The sequence below is a fragment of the Pongo abelii genome, chromosome 7 (genome assembly GCF_028885655.2).
Source record: "Pongo abelii isolate AG06213 chromosome 7, NHGRI_mPonAbe1-v2.0_pri, whole genome shotgun sequence".
NCBI classification, from domain to species: Eukaryota; Metazoa; Chordata; class Mammalia; order Primates; family Hominidae; genus Pongo; species Pongo abelii.
In genome coordinates, this window is record NC_071992.2 from 114322773 (window position 1) to 114332344 (window position 9572).

General features: G+C 44.3%; 1 pseudogene; it reads right to left on the reverse strand.

The window, feature by feature from the left end:
- Positions 1-4775: 4775 nt before the first annotated feature.
- LOC100449764 (WASH complex subunit 3-like) lies at positions 4776-5678 on the reverse strand (annotated as a pseudogene).
- Positions 5679-9572: the final 3894 nt, after the last annotated feature.

The following is a 9572-nucleotide window of genomic DNA, read 5'->3' on the forward strand; positions in this document are numbered from 1 at the left end:
GCTTGCACAGCTTAGATCTGTGTGGCTATGTGCAAGTCAACCAGCCTTTAAGAACCTCAATTGGCCATTTGGAAAAAGGGGGTAGTTAGGAGTTGCAGGCCCAGATGATGATTCCCCTTCTCCTTGGTCCTCAGTGTTATAGTGAGGATGGCATTAAATAACATTTGTGAATTCTTATAAAATTGTGAAGTGCCATGACAATTAAAGGATTATAATTATTTTCCACAACAACAATAATAATAAGCTAAATTTGATTCTGGCATAAAAATGCAATGGCTAAGATTCAGTGATGTAGAACAGATCAATTTGGGGAAAATTATACTTCATATGCATTTCACAAGCTAGTGGAAGTGCACATTGCCACGGCCATGAGAAAGACCAGGAGAAGAGAAAGGCTCATAAATTCAGCAAGTCTACCCAATTTTGGTTGACTCAAACACACAACAATTTATTCTCAAATATTCTGCTGGGCTTAAGGGAAGACTCAATGATTAAAATATACTCTTAAAGCCTTTAAGAGAGTTTAAGCAATCATTTGTATTCTAAATAGGCCTTCCTGACACATCCTCCTTAAAACGTTAGATCAGAAAAAGAATTCAAAGCCAGAGGCTGGCTGGCAGCGCTCCTGCTGTTCTATCAAGTTGACTGTGGGTTCCCGTTCTGCTTAGACAATCGGCTGGATAAATGAGCATGCATAGCCAGGGCTTGGGAATCTAATCAAATGAAACCTTCCATTAAATTAATCTGACACAGCTTTGGCCATTTTTCTGGACCAGTCCTGAATTCAGATACTCTATCCTATTATCCAGCTGTGTCTCCTACCATGTGACCCAATTTTGAGTTTGAAAGAAAACGTCCCCTGTTGCTATGCGGTCTTGTACTGTATCTGTGATTCTGCTCGCCTTGTTGAAACCTCATGAACACCCTGACCTCGCACTCCTCTACTTGCCTCTCTCTTCTCACACAGGATCTCTCAACCCGAAATGGTCTCCTCAGCCCCATGCCCCGGTCCACTCAGTTGAAGCTTTCTCGGAATTCACTGCTGATGATGCCCCTTGGAGAATGCTGATTATTTTGGGTGAAGAGAGGTGCCATGTCTTGGAGCATCTAAAATCACCAACCCACGAGACGTGAGAGCAATGCTGAGTTCCATGCAGAGATACAAGAAGAGTGTCTCCCACATTTAGTCCATAAGCCTCAAAGCACCTCTGTTTATACCAGTGTCCTCAACCTCCTTATAACAGCAGTCCCTCTGGCTTTCCTTCTAAGCCTTCTGTCTGCACGAGGAGCCCCTGAGGGACTGACCCTCTGCCATTCCCTGCATCCTTCAGTCTCTACTTCTCTTCCTTCCCAAGGCAACTCTGCCATTGACGTCTTCCATGCTCTCTGGCCAGCAAAGGCCCTGTGCATGTCACTGACCATAGACAGGTGCTCAGAGTTCCATAGATGAGCTATCAGTTCAACCAAAAGCAAACCTCGCATCTCTCTAAATCCCACTTTGGACCCAGCTACCACACCTTGCAATGTGAATTTTGCAATGTGAATTTTCTAATTCCAGATTCTCTGTCCTGTTGTAACTTATGTGTCAAGCCATGTGTTTCCATTTTAAGTCTTGAAAAATATGATCATCCTGGTTCTGGGGGCTTGCACTGCCCTTAAGTCCCTTCTGACTCATGCCCAGCTGTCTTAGAGCACAGAGCAGGCTCCTACACCTCCCCTGCCAGATGCCTTTTGGCCAGGCTGGGTGCTGGAGGGAAGACCTGTGTCTCTCAAATACCCTCGTTGGTCCCTTCCTCAGCCAGAGAGCGCAATGTGCCCAGGAGGAAAAAGTTGACCCCAGTCCAAGGTCCAACAATTAAGTTTTGTTTAGGATATAAGACCATTGAACTGGTCTTCTTTATTTTTTCTCTGCACTTGTGTTTCCTAAGTTTTTCCACATTATTTCTAATTTGGGCTGTTAGAAAGGGGAAAAATTAAAAACAAAGGATCTAGAGATAATGGAATATCTTGGTGGTTACTGCATTAAAAACCAGCTGGCTAAAATCAGTTTGGAAGATCTTAGAAGGCAATCTGACTCAAACACTGTGCAAATCAAAACTGGGAGAGTCCATAGGCCAAGGAGCAGCGGAAACACTAAATGCACTCCCTCCCTCCCTCCCTAGTGAAAACACATGTGGACTCATGGGAACACTGTCCTCTCGCCTTCATCTACCTCTGGAAATAATGAAATAGAGAGCTAGGAACTGCTGTTCGGATTGGGGACCCCCAGGCATCCCTAACATGTGGCCCTATCTGTGACCCTTTATCTATCTGCCTTGCTCAAAGCTGTATTTTCATGAGCACACGGTAAGACCTTAACGAATATTTGTTGAATAAATGAAGGAAGGAGGAATGGGATAAAATACATTTCAGCTGACTCAGATGCTTTTTTGGAGAGTTAGATATACATTTACAAATGGGTGGATATATAAAGAAATAGATGAATAACCAAATTGGCAATAATTGATACAGTTGATAGAACACTGACACCATCTCTCTTGTTGACAGTGTGTGATTAACAGTATTAAGTGTGTCTATGATATGACCCTCCCTGCTCTTTTCTATCATCCTCCTTACATCTTTCCTCACCTCCAGAAAGTATCCCCTCCACAAACACACAGACATTTGCGTGTCTACAAAAACAAAATCTTTCACAGATGGTACAGGTGCTAACAGAGAGAAGAAAGGGGAAGAGTGGATTCTAAGTGTTTCTTTTCACTTAATAATTTACCCTCAGATCTTTAGGAGTTTTGGTACAGCTCAAAGTCCTAAGACTGGGAATATAATTTCTAGCAGTGTATTCTTGACAACAACATGTCCTTATTGCAATGAATTATGTACTAGCAAAGCATCCATCACCACCTCCCAGAAAGTCTGAACAATTGGTTTCAACACTTAGATGAGGCTTATTTTCAACCAGCCATGCCCATTTGTACACGCCTACTAAGTGTAACCCACATAAATTTGAGTGTCCTCATGGCCTTTTCAGCTCTTGCATAGTCAAAAGAAATAACATTCAACTCCTAAATCCTTGAGGAAAAATGAAGATTTGGAGATAGGTTTTCTGATGATGTGGCACAAGGATTTCGCATTGCTCTAACTGCTCTTCTCATGGGAAGCCACTGGCCTGTGCTTTGAATTTAATGCAACAAAATCTGTCACCTTACAACTCTTCCAGAGCCAACAACTAGGCTGCATAACTCCCTTTTAGAAGTATGCAGGAAACATATTCACAGGAAAACATCTTCACTTAAGGCCAATGGGCCCCCTCACAACACTCAGTATGTCTCCTCGTTCAACCCAGCTTCTCCTTTCTTCCTCCCCTATACAGTGTGGAGCCTTGGGGATTAAAGGCGGTGGGGTCTGGTGCCTCTGCAGCCTGCCCTGCCCCTGCTACATCACTAATATCTGAGCACAGCATCCAGCCTTTCCAACAAAAGACTCTGCCCCTTGGCGATATCCACAGACCACATTTACTCCAAGTTACAAGCTAAAATGTTGTTTCTTGCCACAAATAAAACACAAGTTACTTACTCCAAAATTTAATGTACCCAGCGGGGCGACACTGTCTCATTTATGCTGAGGCCTGAGAAATGCCTTATGTGTGACCAACATCACTCCTCGAGGGACAAATCAGGGGGTACTAAGTCCCGAGCTGGATCTGAGGTGTCCCCTGAGTGGGACCAAGGGAGCTGCTCTCCCATTCATCTTGCTTCTCAGCTTAAGATACAGCAGCCCCCAAACCACCCCACTGCCCTAGTTTAAACTCAATTATTCCATCTCGCTTGCAGAAGCTGCCATTTTGCCTCTTTTTGTTCCTTGGGCTTGATTAACCACATCAACAGAGGGAATTCAAAAGGCCCCTCCAGTTTAAAATCAGCTCTCAGATTGCACAGCCACTCTTTGCCAAAAGTTGCTGATCTGTCTCCCGCAAGGATTGATCCAAGTGCTTCTCATTATCCAAGCTAGCTTCGATTGCTCCCGCAGTGCTGCCTGCGACAGTAGCTCCTCCTACCACAACACAGGAAAATATTTGTGCCAGTAACAGATTCCTACTTATGAATTAAATACATAAATCCTAGCTAAACTCCTCTCTACCCTCTACTGTCTCTAGGGCAGTGAGGTGGTTGGCCACTAGAACAGACATCTGGCTGCGTTAGAGTTGCAAACAGTTCCCTTTGTTCAGGTCCTCATCTAACAACATCTTTCCTCTGCCTTTGCTGCATACCACCCCTGAAACCTTCAAATGGAGCCGCTAACACAGCTCAAAGCCTTTTTCTCTGGTTGCTTGCATGGAACTTCCTGTGAATTTCTTAGGTTTCTAGTAGCAATCAGCTTGTATAAACAGTTTCAAAGCCAACTTGATTGCCAACCTTACAGTAGCTGTTGTGCTCCCGAGGAGCTGGTCCCAGCTAGAGCAGGGCAACAATGTGAATGAGTCCAACTATCCTTATCACTGACCTCCTCATTCCTTGCACAGAGCTCCTGTTTCTTAAAGCAGTTGCATATCTATCAGGATTGGATGTGCTAATGTCCAATTTGCAATCTCAAGAGAGAGGGTTTTTGTGTTTCAGGTTATAAATGCTTTACTTTTTTAACACAGAAGAAGCTCGATGGTGGACGTGTATGTGGCCATTTGATGTTTTTATGACTAAAAGTTACAGTTCAGGCTCTCTCTCTTATAGAATATAAATGTATCCCTACAAATGCATATGTAATTCTTATCAAAATTAAGCTTAGTTACTAAAAGAAGATTCACTATCTGAACTTTCTTCTATAATTTTTCACTTTCACCATCAGGCACTGGAGCATCTGGCCTCTCAGAAAGATCTGGGACTAGTCCTTCTGATATCATTTTGCTTTTTGTTTTGCTTTGTTTTTGTTTTGAGACAGGATCTCACTCTGTCACCCAGGTTGGAGTGCAGTGGCGCGATCTTGGCTCACTGCAACCTCCACTTCCCAGGTTCAAGTGATTCTCCTGCCTCACCTTCCCAAGTAGCTGGGATTATAGGCATGTGCCACCACACCCGGTTATTTTTTGTATTTTTTGGTCGAGACGGGGTTTCACCATGTTGGCCAGGCTGGTCTCGGACTCCTGAACTCAAGTGATCCACCTGCCTTGGCTTCCCAAAGTATTGGGATTACAGGCGCAAGCCACCACTCCTGGCCTAATTTTGTTTCTGATTGCCATCGCTGGTACACCTACTTGAGCTATTTTGAGATCTCTGCCATATCTTGGATCCTTGGCTACATTTAAGCTATTTCCTGCTGATCCGTCACTTTCCTGGGGTCCAGAGTCTTGTGTACTGTTCTGTAACTGCTCTGAAGTGGCTTCAGAATGTGCCGAAGTCCATTTGTGACACTAGTGACACTTAAAGGAGATACTTCAACTGTGACATCATCTAGGTCAGAGATAGATGACAACTTTGTGTCTAAAATGTTGAGAGTTGTTTCAATTTGTTGGATACAAAGACAAAGGTCTGCCAGTTTCTCCTCACAAACCATAGAAAAGCAGTTGAGGAACTGTACAGTGTGCACCACAAATTGGTTTAGAAAAGCCACTGTTCTTTTCTGTTGAAGAGTTGGCACCTTGGTCAGGTCATGCCTGACCCCATGAGAGGAAGCCCAGCAACATCCATCTTCTCCGAGGGTGGGGACCCCAGAGTTCACCCACAAACCCCTCCCAGATGGGGCCACCCAAGCCAGTAATGGTGTGTCAAGAGGGAGTTTTCATAGGCATCCTCCATTTAACTGGTTCACAGGGCCCTATATTTATTTGATTCTGTGTGTGGTACTGAGACCTGAAAACCATATTCTTCTCTAAAAGAGTAATTTTGGCCAGGCCCGGTGGCTCATGCCTGTAATCCCCACACTTTGGGAGGCCACAGTGGGTGGATCACTTGAGGCCAGGAGTTCCAGACCGGCCTGGCCAACACGGTGAAACCCCATCTCTACTAAAAATACAAAAATTAGCCAGGCATAGTGGTGCATGCCTATGCCTGTATTCTCAGCTACTCAGGAGGCTGAGGTGGGAGAATTGCTTGAACCTCGGAGGCGGAGGTTGCAGCGAGCCAAGATTGCGCCACTGCACTCCAGCCTGGGCGACAGAGCAAGACTCTGTCTCAAAAAAATAATAATAATAAAACAAAATAAAGTAGTAATTTTGACACCAGAATACGGCCTACCATTTCCTCTCAGGCTTTCCCATGCTATTTGGTGCTTATAACTGACTCACTTACACTTGTTTGTATTACAATTCCAACAACTTGGCAATCCCAGAAGGTGTCTCTGTGAGTCAGGTCATGATTGTTATTTTAACCTAAGAAACAGAAGACTGTGCCTTAGGCAAAGGCCCACTCATCCCTCCACCCCACAAATAGAACCTACACAAAGCTGGGTCCGTTTGTAGCTCTTTCCATATTGGGTTGCTTGCTAAAGCATACTCAAATCCAACTTCAAAACAGTGGGGACCTTTTGTGACATAAACTGGCTAGCTCTTCACCCAACCTGATTCCTCTTTCTCCTGGCCACACAGGTAGATAAATTTCCCAGCCTCCCTTGCAACTAGGATTGGTCATGTGACTGTGTTCTGACCAATGACATGCCAGTGGGTATGATATGGGCCACTTCTGAGCCTAGGCTATAAAAACATCCTGTATCCATCTCCACTCCCTTTCTCCTTCTCCTGGCTTGATGTAAGTGAGCTCTGCACTATCGGAAGGATGTGTTGAAGATGGGGAGGTGCCCAGTCCCTGAATCATCACTTGTAGGAGAGATGCCCACTAATTTAGAACAAATATTTTGGACTCTACTATGATCTGAATGTGTCCCCCAAAATTCACATGTTGAAACTTAATGATCAATGCAATAAAGAGGTGGGGCCTTTAGGAGGTGATTAAATCATGAGGGTTGTACCTGCATGAATGAGATTAGGCTCTTACAAAAGGGCTTGATAGAGTGAGTTCACTGTCTTCCACCCTCTCACCATGTAAGGACACAACGTCTCCACTTCTGGAGGATGCTGCAATAAGGAACCATCTTGGAAACAGACAGCAGCCCTCAACAGACACCAGTCCTGCCAGAACCTTGATCTGGGACCTCTCAGCTTCCAGAGTCATGAGGAATTTCCGTTCTTTATAAATTATCCAGTCTCGGGTATTTTGTTATAGCAGCATAAATCAACTAAGACAGACTCTATGTGAATAAGAAGTGAAATTCTATCATGACTGAGCCACGATACTTTTGTTTATGATAGTAGTCAGCATTACTTCATCTAAAACATTATAATGAGTGCTTTCCTGATGTGGCAGCACATCACACAGAAAACCTTCTTAAAATTCTTCAAACATCTTCTCATCTCCTTCCCAACCACTCCATCTCTATTCCCTCCTAAGAGTCTGCTTCCCACTCATGGACATGCCTGTAACCGCAATTCTTTGAGAAATATAATCCCACTCTTATTCTGACCCCTTTTCTTCTGAGAGGCTGCCATTATCTTTACCCTGAAATGTGGGTAAATTTTACAGCCTTCATCTGAACACAGAAAGTTTGCTTTAATAGGTTAAACATGTTCTCCAACAATTTTCTCTAGACTCAATAAAAGTAAACTTCATCCTATTCCAGGCTAACTGAACAGATGATTTTTTGAAATTCCAAAGTAATCTAATATAATTAAAATAATGTGGTATTGTTGTACAATGAGTATTACAAAAGCATTATTTGTTCATCAGGGTAAGAGAGACTCTGCCATAGGAGACAGCCAGTCCCCCTCAAATCTCAGTGATGTGACCCAGCTGTGTGCACATAGTCTGTTTCAGGTCCCAGAGACTCTAGGGCACTTGTACTCCACGGGGTAGCTCAGAGATCCAGGCTGCTTTGACCTTGGAGCACCACCATGTCAACATGTACTTCCACAACAGAGGGAGAAAACACTGCAGGCTTTCACACAAGCTGGGCCATTCAATGCTCTGGCCCACATGCAGCTTGTCACCTCAGGTCACAGCTCATTGCCCAGAGCAAGCCACACGGTTCCTCCAAACTTAAGAGGGGCCAGGGAAATGTCACCCTTCCCTATGCCCAGAAGGGACTGAGAGCTGGATATGGGCGATCAAGATGCACTAGAAGACTCTACCTTTGACATCTTTTATTTTGGTTTCTTAATATTTATACCTTAAACTTCTGGGAAGTCTAAATTTTTCTCAAAAATAATCTTGTGTTTGAAATTTTTTTTTTTTTTGCTAAGTGATTTGGACTTTTTCTTTCTAGCCCCAGCTAATTAGAATGAATGTAATGTAAGGAAACATGTTTCTTTAATATAAACAAGAGTAAGGGAAATTAGAACCCTAAGAGAGGACCGCTCCTTCTCTCAGGAGACACACTCCACTGGGCAGGCCTGGAGGCCAGTGCAGGTGGGAGAGGGTCAGGAGAGGAGGTGCTTCCTGCATTGTGTTCCCCACCCCTCCTCTTTCCAAGTCACAGAGCTTTCTACCACGATAAAAATACCTAGAGCCTCCGTCATTTTAGCAAGATTTAATTAAACTGCCCTGAATTAGAAAATCTAGTCATTGTTTGCATTCCTAGATGCCTATGTTTAGTTGAGTCACACGGAAGCAGAGAAATGAAAAATTAGCTTAATTTTTTGGCTGCAGGGAAGGGTGTGAATTGGCTTTTTGTCACTCGTGGGGAACATCTTGTGTCTTCCCTCAGCTGGGTTTCTCTGATGGGATTGCTTCTTCACACCCTCCCGAAGGTCTCTAAGGACAAGCTGCAGCTTGGCTTTGTCCTGGGGGAATCCTCCAGAGCCCACAGACAGACCAGCCAGATGGCAGAATCCAGGGGACTCCTCCTGAGAACAGCTGTGACCCTCCCAGGCTTCTGAGTAACTGACAGCTGCTCCCAAGTGGGCCTAGAATGGAAAGGGGGGCTTCTCACATGTGGGCTTAGAGCAGAGCTGAGTGCTGGAGAGGTGTTCAGGAACCTCCTGTCTTGAAAAAATGACTCAGGGAAACTTCCAGAATCCCAGGGGTGGGGGAGTGGAAGGCTGTAGAGAAGAAGCAGTGAATGCAATGTTTAAGAACATAGTTTTGGCCGGGTGCGGTGGCTCACGCCTCTAATCCCAGAACTTTGGGAGGCCAAGGTGGGCGGATCACGAGGTTAGGAGTTTGAGACCAGCCTGGACAGCATGGTGAAACTCCATCTCTACTAAAAATACAAAAAAGTTAGCTAGGCGTGGTGGCACGCACCTGTAATCCCAGGTACTCAGGAGGCTGAGGCAGGAGAATTGCTTGAACCTGGGAGGCAGAGGTTGCAGTAAGCTGAGATCGTGCCACTGCACTCCAGCCTGGGTGACAGAGTGAGACTCTGTCTCAAAAAATAAAAATAAAAATAAAAATAAAAATAAAAAATAATAAATAAATAAATAAATAAATAAATACAGTTTCTGGAGCCACCCTGTTTTGCCTTGAATCCTGGCTCTATCATTGGTGAGTTCTGTAACCGTGAACATGGTACTCAACCTTTCTGTGCCTGTCTCC